General features: G+C 59.0%; 1 long non-coding RNA gene across 1 annotated transcript in view; it reads right to left on the reverse strand.

The window, feature by feature from the left end:
* LOC133624902 (uncharacterized) overlaps positions 1-12,535 on the reverse strand; it is a 38,162-nt gene that overhangs the window by 12,600 nt on the left and 13,027 nt on the right. The gene's annotated exons all lie outside the window — the stretch shown is intronic.

Raw genomic sequence — 12,535 nt, forward strand, 5'->3', positions numbered from 1 at the left:
GGGACATCCTCTCTGGACACCCACTGCACAGCAAGGGAGGGGGAACAGAGCTGCTTTCACAAACTCAAGCTGCCAGGAAGGGATGGGGACAGGGCTCAGGGACTGTCATCTCTGCAGTCCCACAGCACTGGTGAGCTTTGCCTGGCTTTGATGCTCGTGTCAGCCTCTGAAGGACCATCCAGCCACAGAGCATCCACCTGTGAAAGGTGCTTGAAACAAGCTACTGCAAAAGCACTGCCTTGCAGAGCAGCAAGATCCATCTGTCCACCCAGAGAACTGCAGAAGTGTTGACACTGTGTCCTGGAATCCACAAGGCACAGCAGCTCCCTGCTCTTCCCTGCCTCAGGGCAAGGTCTCTGGCCCCATGCAGCACCCCTGGGAAACAGCAGAGACAGAGCAAGTTGCTTGGGCTGACCTGGGCTCACTCAAAGCTGCAGCCTTGAAAGTGTGGGAGGGTTTTTTTCCTGGTCCTCAGGCTTGTGAAAGATCATCCTCCACACTACATGGAGGGCAAGAAGGAGGAGTGAAGGGATAAAGTTATCTTCAGACACAGACATCTGCCAAGAGCAGTTACAGCAGCTGCAATGCCCAGCTCAGTCTCCACCCTGAGAGCACAGGGACTGTCAGAGGTGGGTTTTAATTGCCCAGCATTCCTGGTACAGCTCGTGTCTCCCTCCAGAGCTCTGGCTCTGCTTTACATGAGCTGTGAGAGATGGAGGCTCCCACATCTGACACCAGAGCCATGGGAAGCTCCCACGTGTCAGGAAGAGCACAAAGAGGGTGAATCCCTTCAGTTCCCTTTCTGGGTGATGAGTCACTTGAACTTACAGCTTGTCCCATGGATGCACCCCAGGATTTCACAGGGCTGAGAGGAAAGGGGGCTGTACCCTGCTGTTGGGGAGGGGTGGCTGAGCAGATGCAGGGCTGCACATTCCCCTTTGCAAGCAGGGAAACACGAGTTCTTTCCAACTGGCTGATGGTGAAACCATCTGGCACCTGGGGCAGACACATCAACAGATCAACACCTTCTGGGGTCTTACACTGAGGGGCTGCAGCATGGCCAGAGCCAGCAACCAGAGCTGGGGAAGGGGCTGGAGCACAAGGGGCTGGGGAGGGGCTGAGGGAATGGGGGTGTTGAGCCTGGAGAAGAGGAGCCTGAGGGGACACAGCAGCACTCTCTGACACTCCCTCACAGGAGGCTGCAGGGAGCTGGGGGTCAGGCTCTGCTCCCCAGTAACAAGAGGGAAGGGGCTGGAGCTGCCCCAGGTGAGGCTGAGGCTGGAGCTGAGGCAGAACTGTTTCCCTGACAGGGGTGTCCAGCTCCTGTGCCAGGCTGCCCAGGGAGCTGGGGCAGTGCCCAGCCCTGGAGGGATCCCAAAGCCCTGGGGTGAGGTGCTGAGGGCTGGGGGTCAGTGCTGGCTGTGGCAGGGTGAGCTCAGGGCTGGGCTCCAGCAGCTTCAGGGGCTTCTCCAGTCAAAATGCTTCTCTGATTCCATGATCCTGTGGTTGAGTGGGCACCTAGTTGAGCCCCCATCAGTGACATGGTGCTGACTTGTATGGCAAAACAAAGACCCCACTCACCCACTGCCCTCATGACTGCCCTGCACTTCCCACCAGCTCTGCTGCAAGGAAGCAGCCTGACCCTGGCCTGGCACTTGTGACAGCAGAGGATTTATAGGAGCTCCTGAGCAGTCTCTGTGGGAAAGGGCTGGCCTGGGAGCAGGAGGCATCTGGGGCTCTTGGTTTCTCAATGGTCTCAGAAGATGCATTGACCCCCAGAGCATCAGGGGCATCCTGCTGTGACACAGCTCTGCACCATCAGTCCCTGGAGCAGGCTGCAGGGGATGAACTGCCAGATGTGCTGAGTTTGCCTTCCAGCAATACCTGTCTCAAGCTCTTTGGAGCCTGAGGGACCTGTATCTGTGTGGTCCCACATCTGCATCTCTGCCATCCTCCACCTTCCAGCTTTCTTCTTCAGCCACTGTTTCACCACCTGCCACCCTGCCCACGTTCTGCTGGCCAGCCTGGACCACCCAGGCTGTAAACCTCACTGGGTGTGGGGTGAAGATCAAGATGTGGCCACGGGTGTTTGGCTGCTCTGTTTGAAGCAGCTCAGCCTGGAGCCCAGCACTGCTCTGGCAGGGGAGGCTGCATGAGCCTGGATTCAGCAGCCTCCCTCCTGGCTGTCCCCAAAATGCCCTCCTGAGCAACTCAGCTCCCTCCAGCTGCCCTGGGTGGTTCCAGGCTCCTGCAGTAACTCACACAGCTTTTAGTCCTCCCATTGGGGTGCTTTGGGGTGCAGAGCACAGTGAACCCCTGAGTGCAGCCAGGAGAGAGCAATGGGACTGTGAGAGGGTCTCAGGGCCCAGGGCATGAGCACTCTGCTGGGTGAGATGCTGAGTTTGGCTGGAGAGAAGCTCCAGGACTTCCAGCTCCATCCCCATCAGCTCTTTGTGGCTCTTCCCTGCACAGACCCTGGCTGTGCCCTTGCTGTGTGAGCTCAGGCACTCTTGCAGCGTTGCAGTTTCCCTCAGAAGGTCGGCAGCATGTCTAGGAACGACCTTAAACCCCTCTCAGCCCTCAGCAAAGTTGTTGTGGGAGGCAGAAAGTTCGTGGGAGGGTTCTTCTGAAACCTTGGAGTGGATTTTCCTGCAGCACTTGGTGCATCAATGGGCAGATCTCAGTATCTCAGGGTGTAGTTATTACTGTGCTCTCTGGGGCAGGTCTTGCCCCAGCACTGAACAGTGATGAAGAAATATGGTGCAGAGGGGTGTGGTGAAAGCATTTGCATTGCAAGGAGGAGTTGCATTAGGGAAGCATGACAGACCCAAGCCACCTGTGTTTCTGCAGTGGTTTGGATGGGCAGTTGCTAGCACAGCCATTGCAAGCCCCTCAGTGACCGTGGGGACACTCCAGGCTGGAGCTGCTCTGCTGCTGAGCCCCAGGCTTGAGCTCTCCCAGACCACAGGACTGACCACAGCAGGTCCTGCCTGGGATGGTGGCCCAGGAGCAGTGGCAGGTGCCTTATTTCCAGAGTGAACTGAGATAAACAGACCAGGTTCCCATCCTGGATTCCACACAGACACACACAAAACACACAGCTGCCAGTGAGGGAGCTGTGGGCAGGATGAGAGTTGGGCACAGAGGAAGGTGCTGAGGGTCCCCAAGGGCAAGGGCAGAGTCCTGCAGCTGGGGAGGAACCAGCCCCTGCAGCAGCACAGGCTGGGGGTGAGCTGCTGGAGAGCAGCTCTGGGACAGGGACCTGGCACTGCTGGGGGGCAGCAGCTGCCCAAGTGCTGCAGAGAGGCCAGTGCAGGGCTGCCAAGGTGCTGAGGGGCTGCAACATGTGTGTGAGGAGGAAAGGCTGCAGCCCTGGGGCTGCTCAGCCTGGGGAACAGAAGCCTGAGCTCAGGGGCACCTCAGCAACACTCACAAGCACCTAAAGGCTCCTGCAAGGTGCTGAAAGGCTCAGGAGCAAGTCCTTTGGTGCTGAGGGGAGGGAGCCCTGGCCCAGGCTGCCCAGGGAGGGTGTGGAGGCTCCTTCTCAGGAGGTTTCCAACCCCCCCTGGACACGTTCCTGTGCCCCCTGAGCCAGGGGCAGCTGCTGGAGCAGGGGCTGGGGTGCAGCAGCTCTGCAGGGCCCTGCCAGCCCCCAGCTCTCCCTGGTTCTATGATCCCCCCCAGGCTCTGCTCTGTGTTCCTCACTTCTGAGAGTGGCTTTGGATTAACTCCCAGGTTATCAGTGGGTTGCACCAAACACAGCCTGGCTGATAATCAGCACCCAAAGTGGGGAAGTGCCTGGAGCACCCAAACCCCAGCACCTCCTCTGCAAATCCCAGTTGCTGGTGGGATCAGGTCTGGAGGCAGATGAGCTGCTGCTGGGCATCATCCTGCTCTGTGCCTGTGGCCATGGCAGAGTGAGCTGACAGGTTGGACTCGATGATCTTAAAGGTCTTTTCCAACCAAAATGATTCTGTGAGTCTGGCAGCAGGTGGCCAGGGCCGTGCCTCAGTTTCCCCTCTCGCTCCATCCCACCTCGCTTTGGCTTTGCACACCGAGGGGTTTCCCTGACACCAGAGGGAGCAGCAGCCCTGCCACAGCTCTGTGTGTCAGCTGGGGCCTCACAGTGCCTTTGCCACCCTGAAACTGAGCAGGGTCTGGGGCTGTGGGGCTGGTGCTGTGCCAGGCAAAGCCACCCACACAGCTCACACGGTGCTGTGGGGGCTTGTGGGGAGGTGATGGGGGGTCCTGCATTGCTTTTTCTTCCCCATCCTCCCTTCCTTAAACTCCTTCCTCAGTTTCCCTGCCTGGAAAAAGAGGGTTTGCTTTCATTTGCATCAGTCACAAAGTGTGTTAAGCATTGGAAGAGGCTGCCCAGGGAGCTGGGGGAGTGCCCAGCCCTGGAGGGATCCCAAAGCCCTGGGGCTGAGGTGCTGAGGGCCAGGGCTCAGTGCTGGCTGTGGCCACCATGAAGGGAAAAGTCCTTAATGCCTGCAATCCTGCCTGTGTGGCAGTTTGGAAGGGGCTCACCCAAAGCAGCAGCCCCTGGGATGAGGGGAGCTCCCAGGTGAATTCTGTGCCTCGTGATTCACAGGAGCTCGGTCTGGATGCTCCCAAGCACAAAAGTCTCTCTCTCCCTGTCTCTCTGCAGCTGGGCAGCCCAGAACTGGACACTGCACACACTGCAAGCTGCTCTGTCCACTGGCCAGTGCAGGGGAAGCAGGGAGCCCTCTGACCCCCCGAGACCCTTCCCCATGGGAGGGGGAGCAGAGTGAGGTGCCTCCCTCTGCTATGGGAACAGGGAAGGTCTGAAAGCAGCTGACACGTTTCACTGCCCCCTGCCAGGACACAGACTTGACACAGGGCAAAGGGGGAGGATGGAGAAGAGGGACTGGCTATTGGGACACATCCTGCCACCCCTTTGGGATGTCCCCTGAGCCTGCTGTGGGCTCTGCCCCAGGGATGGAGGGCAGCCATGAACCCCACACTGCTGACCCAGGGTCTCCCCCTCTGCCCTGGGTCTTCTACAAAGAAATGAACCACAACAACAACAACAAAGGTGCTGAGTATGCAGCAGGAGCCTGGCAGGCTGCCTCAGCAGAAGGGATTTCTGCTGTGTCACAAGACTGACTCAGCATAAAGGGGAAAGGCTGAGCTCTGCCTTATCTCTGCACAGCCTGTTTGTGCTGCCCAGCTATCAGGGCAGCCCAGGGGCTGGGAGAGGCTCTGGTGACTCAGCACCCCCTGCCCCAGCTGCTGCTGCAAGGCTGGGCTGGGATGGGGGAGGCTGCCCCAGCAATGCAGCTGAAACATCCCGCTGCTGACAATGGCCTGGGCACGGGGGGGAGAGCCCTGACCAGCTCTGCCAGGCTGGGGGAGATGGTGTCTGAGCTGCCTGGCTGAAGAGGAGCCTCAAAATAAATCATCCCTCTGGGCTGGGGGGAGACAGAGACAGGGAATCATGGAATATAGAGTCCTTTCAGTTGTTAAAGCCCCTGAAGCTGCTGGAGTCCAGCCCTGCCATGGTCACCACTGACCCCTGGCCCTCAGCACCTCGGCTCTGTGTGTTTTCACTGTCTCCAGGGATCTCCCCATCTCCCTGGGCAGCCTGGCACAGGGGCTGACAACATTCTCTGACCTTGGTCTCACCTCAGTCCCACAGACATCACAGCATCATCCTAAAGGCTGGATGGGACCTGCAGAGCTCAGCCAGTGCAGCCCCCTGCCAGAGCAGCAGCACCTAGAGCAGCACACAGGGACTCATCCAGCTGGGTTGGGATGGCTGCAGAGAAGGAGCCTCCACAGCCCATCTGGGCAGCCCCTGCCAGGGCTCCTCCTTGGTTCCCCCTGGGGAAAGGGGCTCTGCCCAGCGTGGGGTGCTGAGCCAGGGGCTTGGTGCTGTGAACACCTGAGCAAAATTCGTGGTGACCCTCAGGCCTGTCCCTGGTTCACCCAGGAGTCCTGGGAACACAGAGGTGCTGGGGCGAGCTGCTGACCCCCAGGGCCTCAGGCAGGGGCTGCTCTCCTGTGCGAGGGGCACACGGTGCCAACAGCCCTCAAACAGCTACTCAGCAGCCACAGAGGCTTTGCCCCGGCTGCCATCCCATGTCCAGAGCCAGTTCTGCTACTCTGAGTAAGTAGCAGGTACCAAGTTGGAGTCAGGTCTCCCTTTGTGCCTTCCTAAAGCCAATTCCCAGCACAGACACAGGTCTGGCTCTGCCCACTGCCACCTGGAACTGCCTGAGTGCAGAACCGGCTGGGAGAGGAGGGGAGAGCAGCAGATGGCATCTGCCTTGGCTTCAGCAAGGCTTTGGACACTGTCTCCCACAACACCCTCATCAGAAAGCTCAAGCAGTGTGTCTGGATGAGTGGAGGTGAGGTGGATGGAGAGCTGCTGAGTGACAGAGCCCAGAGGCTGGGATCAATGGCACAGAGTGGAGCTGGAGGCCTGTGGCCAGTGCAGTTGCACAGGGATGGGTTCTGGGGCCAGTCTGGTTCAACATCTTCATCATTGACCTGGGTGAGGGCACAGAGGGAGCCTCAGCAAGTTCCCTGCTGGCACCACACTGGGAGCACTGGCTGATTGCCCAGAGGCTGACTCTGTCAGGGCAGAGTCCTGCAGCTGGGGAGGAACAACCCCCTGCAGCAGCACAGGCTGGGGGTGAGCTGCTGGAGAGCAGCTCTGCAGAGACAGACCTGGCACTGCTGGGTGATAATGAGCTCAGCAGGAGCCAGCAACGTGCCCTCGTGGGCAAGAAGCCAATGGCAGCCTGGGGGCAGCAAGAAGAGTGTGGGCAGCAGGGCCAGGGAGGTTCTTCTCCCTCTCTGCTCTGCCATATCTGCTGAGGCCTCATCTGAGTCCTGTGTCCAGCTCTGGGCTGCCCAGCTCCAGAGGGACAGGGAACTGCTGCAGAGAGGCCAGTGCAGGGACACCAAGATGATCAGGGCACTGGAGCATCTTCCTTGTGAGGAAAGGCTGCGGGCCCTGGGGCTGTTCAGTCTGGAGAAGAGGAGCCTGAGCTCAGGGGCAGCTCATTAACAGTGACAAACATCTCCCTGGTGGGTGTCAGGAGCTTGGGGCAGCACTTGTTGTATCCAGCAACAGGACAAGGGGTGATGGGATGAGGCTGGAGCACAAACAGTTCCATTGAAGCACAAGGACAAAGTGTTTCCCTGTGAGGGGAGGGAGCCCTGGCCCAGGCTGCCCAGGGAGGGTGAGGAGGCTCCTTCCTTGGAGCTCTTGGAGACTCCCCTGGACACGTTCCTGTGTGACCTGACCTAGGTGGGAGCTGCTTCTGCAGGGGGTTGGGCTGGATGAGCTCTGCAGGTCCCTTCCACCCCCCCATGCTGTGACTCTGGGTGATTCCATGAAGGGCACAAGGGGAATGTAACCCACGTGCAAAATGTGCTCTTGGACTCTTGTGCCACAAACAGGAGGTGAAAAGTCTGAGCTCAGCCATGCACTTGGCCTGTAGGAGCCTTCCTTGCTCACAGGGACATCTCCTCTGTCTGGGACACAGCTCTCATGGTTCCCATCCAGTGCTGGGGGGGTGTCAGACATTAAGGGAACCTTCTGCAAAGCAAGGACAGGCAGAGACAGTTGGGTCTGCAGCAAGATCCCATCTGATTGCTGGGAGGACTGGCTGGGAAAAAGGATGCCAGAGCTTTGCCAGGAGGAAAGTGAGTGTGTTTGCACTTACTCTGAGCTCTGGGGTTTATATCTGAGGCCTCTGCTCTCTACCTCTGCCCAGCACAGGCACAGCCAAGCACCTTCCCAGGGCAGTGGGCTCCTCTGCTCTTAGACTCGTGGAATCAGAGGATGATTTGGGTTAGAGAAGCCCTTGAAGCTGCTGGAGCCCAGCCCTGAGCTCCCCCTGCCACAGCCAGCACTGAGCCACAGCCCTCAGCACCTCACCCCAGGGCTTTGGGATCCCTCCAGGGCTGGGCACTGCCCCAGCTCCCTGGGCAGCCTGGCACAGGGCTGACACCCCTCTCAGGGACACAGTTCTGCCTCAGCTCCAGCCTCAGCCTCCCCTGGGACAACTCCAGCCCCTTCCCTCTGGTCTTCTTCCTGCAGCAAGTCTCAGTTTGCCCACAGGGCCCTGGGCTCCTGCAGTGAGTGCAGGTGAGGGAGGATGTGTGGAGCAGAGGGGAGCAGCAGCAGCTTTCTGATGCTGTGATGTGAGGCTGCTCCCTGAGGCAGGGGCAGGAGCAGGGAGGCAGCACAGGAGCACGTTACCAGCTGAGCAAAGTAGATGGCAAGTGCCCACTTTGAAGCCACATGTGCCTCGAGGGCACAGCAAAAGCCACAGGGCTTCCAGAGGCAGAGGTTTTGTGCCTTTGGTCTGAGGTCCTGAGGATGGTTCCCAACCCCCCTGGCATGGCTGGGCTCCCTTCCACAGGCATTTACCCCCCAGCCTGTCCCTCAGCCCAGACCCTCTGTGTTCCCTGGGCTGATCCCAGCCTGTCCCAGCACCTATTTGGCTCTGTGGCTCTGTAAAGCCCCCCAGGGTCCATCCCTGGGCAGTGGGTCTTTCTGGCCACTTTCTGCCCTCCTGAGTTGGTGACTGTGAGTTTGAGCCCTGCAGCAGCAGAGCTGCATTTGCACAAAGGCTGAGTGCAGGGGAACTGTCAGAGTGCAGAGCCTCAGGGAGGGTGAAGGCAGCAGGACCCCCCAGCTCCAGGCTCTGTGCAGAGCCCCAGGGGCACTGCAAACCACCAAGGAGTTTTGGCTGAGCTGAATTGCCAGCAAGGGACAGGAGAGGGGCTGCACTGCAGGGCTGGGGTGTGTGACACAGGGACAGTGTGGTGCCCAGGGCTGCATCGATGCCTGGGGGCTGTTTCCTTTGCAGGGTCTCTAACCAGGGCACTACAGGTGGTGTTGCTGCTGTCCTGTGCCACTGCAATCAGCTTCTTTCATCTGCATGGGCAGGAGAGCCCAGAAGGGATCTTTTCATCTGTCCTCTGCTCACCTCCTGCCCTGGCAGTGCCCTGGGGAACACACACTCAGGGATCCTCACATGGCTAGAGGGGCAGAGGGGAGGGCTGTGTGGCTGAGAATCAGCTCCCATCCCCCTGATCAGCTGTTCTGGTGTGAGCTCTGCCTTGGAGCACTGAGCAGTGATGGAGGAGATGCTGAAAGCCTGTCCTGTGGCACCTCTCACCCACCCTAAGGGGGAAAACTGAATTCACCCAACAGTTCTGCACCCTGGTACCGGGAGCAAATGATGGCAAGTGGAGTGTGATGGAGGGGTGCCCGTGTGCCAGTGGGCAGCAGAGCCTCACCACAGCCCCAGCAATAACACAGCCCCTTTCTGCCAAAGCCAGGCTCAGCAAACAGCCTGTCACACCTTGAGCAGGGCTTTTATCTCAGGCTGCAGCCAGGGTGGTGAGGAGCTATCAGCACAGGGCTTGCAGGGTGTGGGCAGCCACGGGCTGCTCCTGGGTGATAGAGGGGAGCTGGGCATGGCTGGGGTGGGGGGTCCCAGCCAGGAGCTGCCTGGCTGATAGCTGAGGGCTGTGGGATGCTGCTGCCCCAGCCCCAGCACGGCTCAGCAAAGCAGAGCCCCTGCTCTGGGAGCAGAATGGTGCAGCCTGACCCAGTCCAGCAGCAAAAGGTGCTGAGATGGAGACTCCTGGCACAGGGGCTCACAGCTGGAAACCCACCTGGCTCCCTCAGCCCCTGCCCTGCAGCTCTGCCCCTCTGCACCAAGCACAGCCCTTGCTTGAGCTGCCTCACTCACAGCTCTCAGAGCCCAGGGCAGAGGCTCTGGGGGCAACCAGAGAACCATTTGGGTTAGAAAATGTCTTGAAAGCTGCTGGATTCCAACCTCTGAGCTCACAGTGCCACAGTCAGCACTGAGCCACAGCCTCAGCACCTCACCCCAGGGCTCTGGGATCCCTCCAGGGCTGGGCACTGCCCCAGCTCCCTGGGCAGCCTGGCACAGGGCTGACACCCCTCTCAGGGAAACAGTTCTGCCTCAGCTCCAGCCTCAACCTCCCCTGGGGCAACTCCAGCCCCTTTCCTCTTGTTTTGTAGCTCAGGAGCAAAGAACAATTAACTCCCAGGCACAGGCTGCTGTGAGGGAGTGTCAGAGAGTGCTGCTGTGTCCCCTCAGGCTCCTCTTCTCCAGGCTCAACACCCCCATTCCCTCAGCCCCTCCCCAGCCCCTTGTGCTCCAGCCCCTTCCCCACCACCCTTATTCTCTAGGAAGCCACAGGCTGGACCCTTTTGCCAGCAGCCAGAGTCCCTCTTGTGCTGATCAGATGGAAACCCATCGAGGGTGAGGGCTGAGAGCAAAGCATCCACTCGGTTACAGGCAGGAGAAACGCTGCTTGGTGTGACACTGTCCTGGAGACAGCTCACGTGGGTAAAAGGCAGCTTTGGCCTGTTTCTGGATTGCTATAGCCAGAGTTCTTGTGGTGAGGGATAACTCAGAAGCTGCTTGATTAAACCTCTAGCTTTTCCCTGAATATCCTGGCTCTTATGCCTCAGCTGATGCCTTTCATCCCTTCACCTCACTCAGCTCTCACACCCCATAGCCTGGAGCACTGGGTCCTGGAGAATCCCTTCCCAGTGATGTAAGGACAGGGGCCAGGTCACATCTCCTGGAGTTCCTCTGAGCATTTCTGTTGCAAACAGCCCCCAGATTTCAGACCCAGGAGATTTCCTGCAGAATGAAAGCCATTATGATAAAAGCCTCAAAGTCAATGAAAACACCAAGGCCTGTGCCTGAGTGACTGTGGGACGTGGCATTCAGGCCAAAGCAGGCAGAGCAAAGGATGCTCCACGCCTCTCTGAGCCAGGCCTGAAGGGTTGGACCTGGGTCCTGAAGTTACAGACCACTTTAGGGGCAGAGAGGCTTTCATTTCACCTGCAGCTATATTTTCCCTTAGTTTATTGTTACAGCAGCAAGCAATTTGAAATGTCTGTGTGTTGAAAGCAGAGAGCCTTGGGCAACGAGCCACAGCTGAATTAGATAACTCTGCTCCTGGCAATAACATCCAGCTCTCTGCCTGGGGGCTGGGAGACTCCAACCTTCCCCCAGAGTCACACAGTCAGAGTGCTGGGGCTGGCAGAGCCCTGCAGAGCTGCTGCACCCCAGCCCCTGCTCCAGCAGCTGCCCCTGGCTCAGGGGGCACAGGAACGTGTCCAGCTGGGGTTGGGAACCTCAGAGAAGGAGCCTCCACACCCTCCCTGGGCAGCCTGGGCCAGGGCTCCCTCCCCTCAGCACCAAAGGACTTGCTCCTCCTGGGCCAGGGGCACTTGCTGTGTCCCAGCCTCTGCCCCTTCCCCCTTGTCCTGCCACTGGCCACCACACACCCAAGTGGCACCTCCTGAGCCTTTCAGCACCTTGCAGGAGCCTTTAGGTGCTTGTGAGTGTTGCTGAGGTGCCCCTGAGCTCAGGCTTCTGTTCCCCAGGCTGAGCAGCCCCAGGGCTGCAGCCTTTCCTCCTCACACACATGCTGCAGCCCCTCAGCACCTTGGCAGCCCTGCACTGGCCTCTCTGCAGCACTTCCCTGTCTCTCTGCAGCTGGGCAGCCCAGCCCTGGCCACAGCACTGCAGATGTGGCCTCCCCAGCTGGGGCAGAGCACAGGGGCAGCACAACCTCCCTGACCTGCTGCCCACACTCTGCTCATGCCCCAGGCTGCCCACGAGGGCAGTTGCTGCTCATGGGGAGCTGCTGCCCCCCAGCACTGCCAGGGCCCCGTCCCAGAGCTGCTCCCCAACTCATGTCCTCTGTGGCATGACCACACTTCTCTTTGTGGTCTTTCCTATCCTCCCTTTCCCTCCTTAGGAAACAGAGCACATTGTCAGAGATGCCCCTTGCCTGCCCTGTCCAGCTTTGTGAGCAAGCAGCCTCAGCCAGGCAGGGCTGGGTGAACTGGGCTGACGTGGAGCAGCGGCTGCTGCTCTGCAGCTCCCTGAGCTCGTTACTGACCACATCCTGACGGGTTCCCAGCAGCCTCTCTCCAGCTTCCTTCACAGACTGTGAGCATTTGGTAAAGCTTGGCTCTGCTCCTGCCTTTGGGGCTCACCTGTGCAGTGGCCTCAAGTCCCCTTTTGCCCCCAAGCACCGTTTTCTGGAGCATCCCTTTACAGCAGCACAGGGCAGGAGGGGAGGTCAGCTCTGGCCTTCAGTTAAATCAAGGCAGCAGTGCTGGACTGCACCCAGCCAAAAGGACCAGTGTGTAGGAGCAGGCTGGGGCTCAGGTGTGAATTTACAGCCCAAAGTGACTGCAGAAGGTCATTGCTGTTGTGGAGTCTCCACACCCGGAGGTGTACGAGCCTCCAGTACCACCCTGGCATGATTAGTTGCCTGATTCACCTGCTGTTATTCCTTTCCTGTGAGAGCTTAAAGAATTACTGTGGCTATAAAAGAAGCCACTTAAAGGAATCAATACAGGAAAGCAGCACTGGATGAGCTGGAATGACTTCAGCTCTGTCCCTCCTGTCCTTCCTCTGCCCCCCACTCCCTTCAGCGGGGTGTGAGCATCATCAAACCATCCTGTGAAGATCTGGGTTCTGTTCCA

Source organism: Colius striatus, chromosome 1 (assembly GCF_028858725.1).
Source record: "Colius striatus isolate bColStr4 chromosome 1, bColStr4.1.hap1, whole genome shotgun sequence".
NCBI lineage: Eukaryota > Metazoa > Chordata > Aves > Coliiformes > Coliidae > Colius > Colius striatus.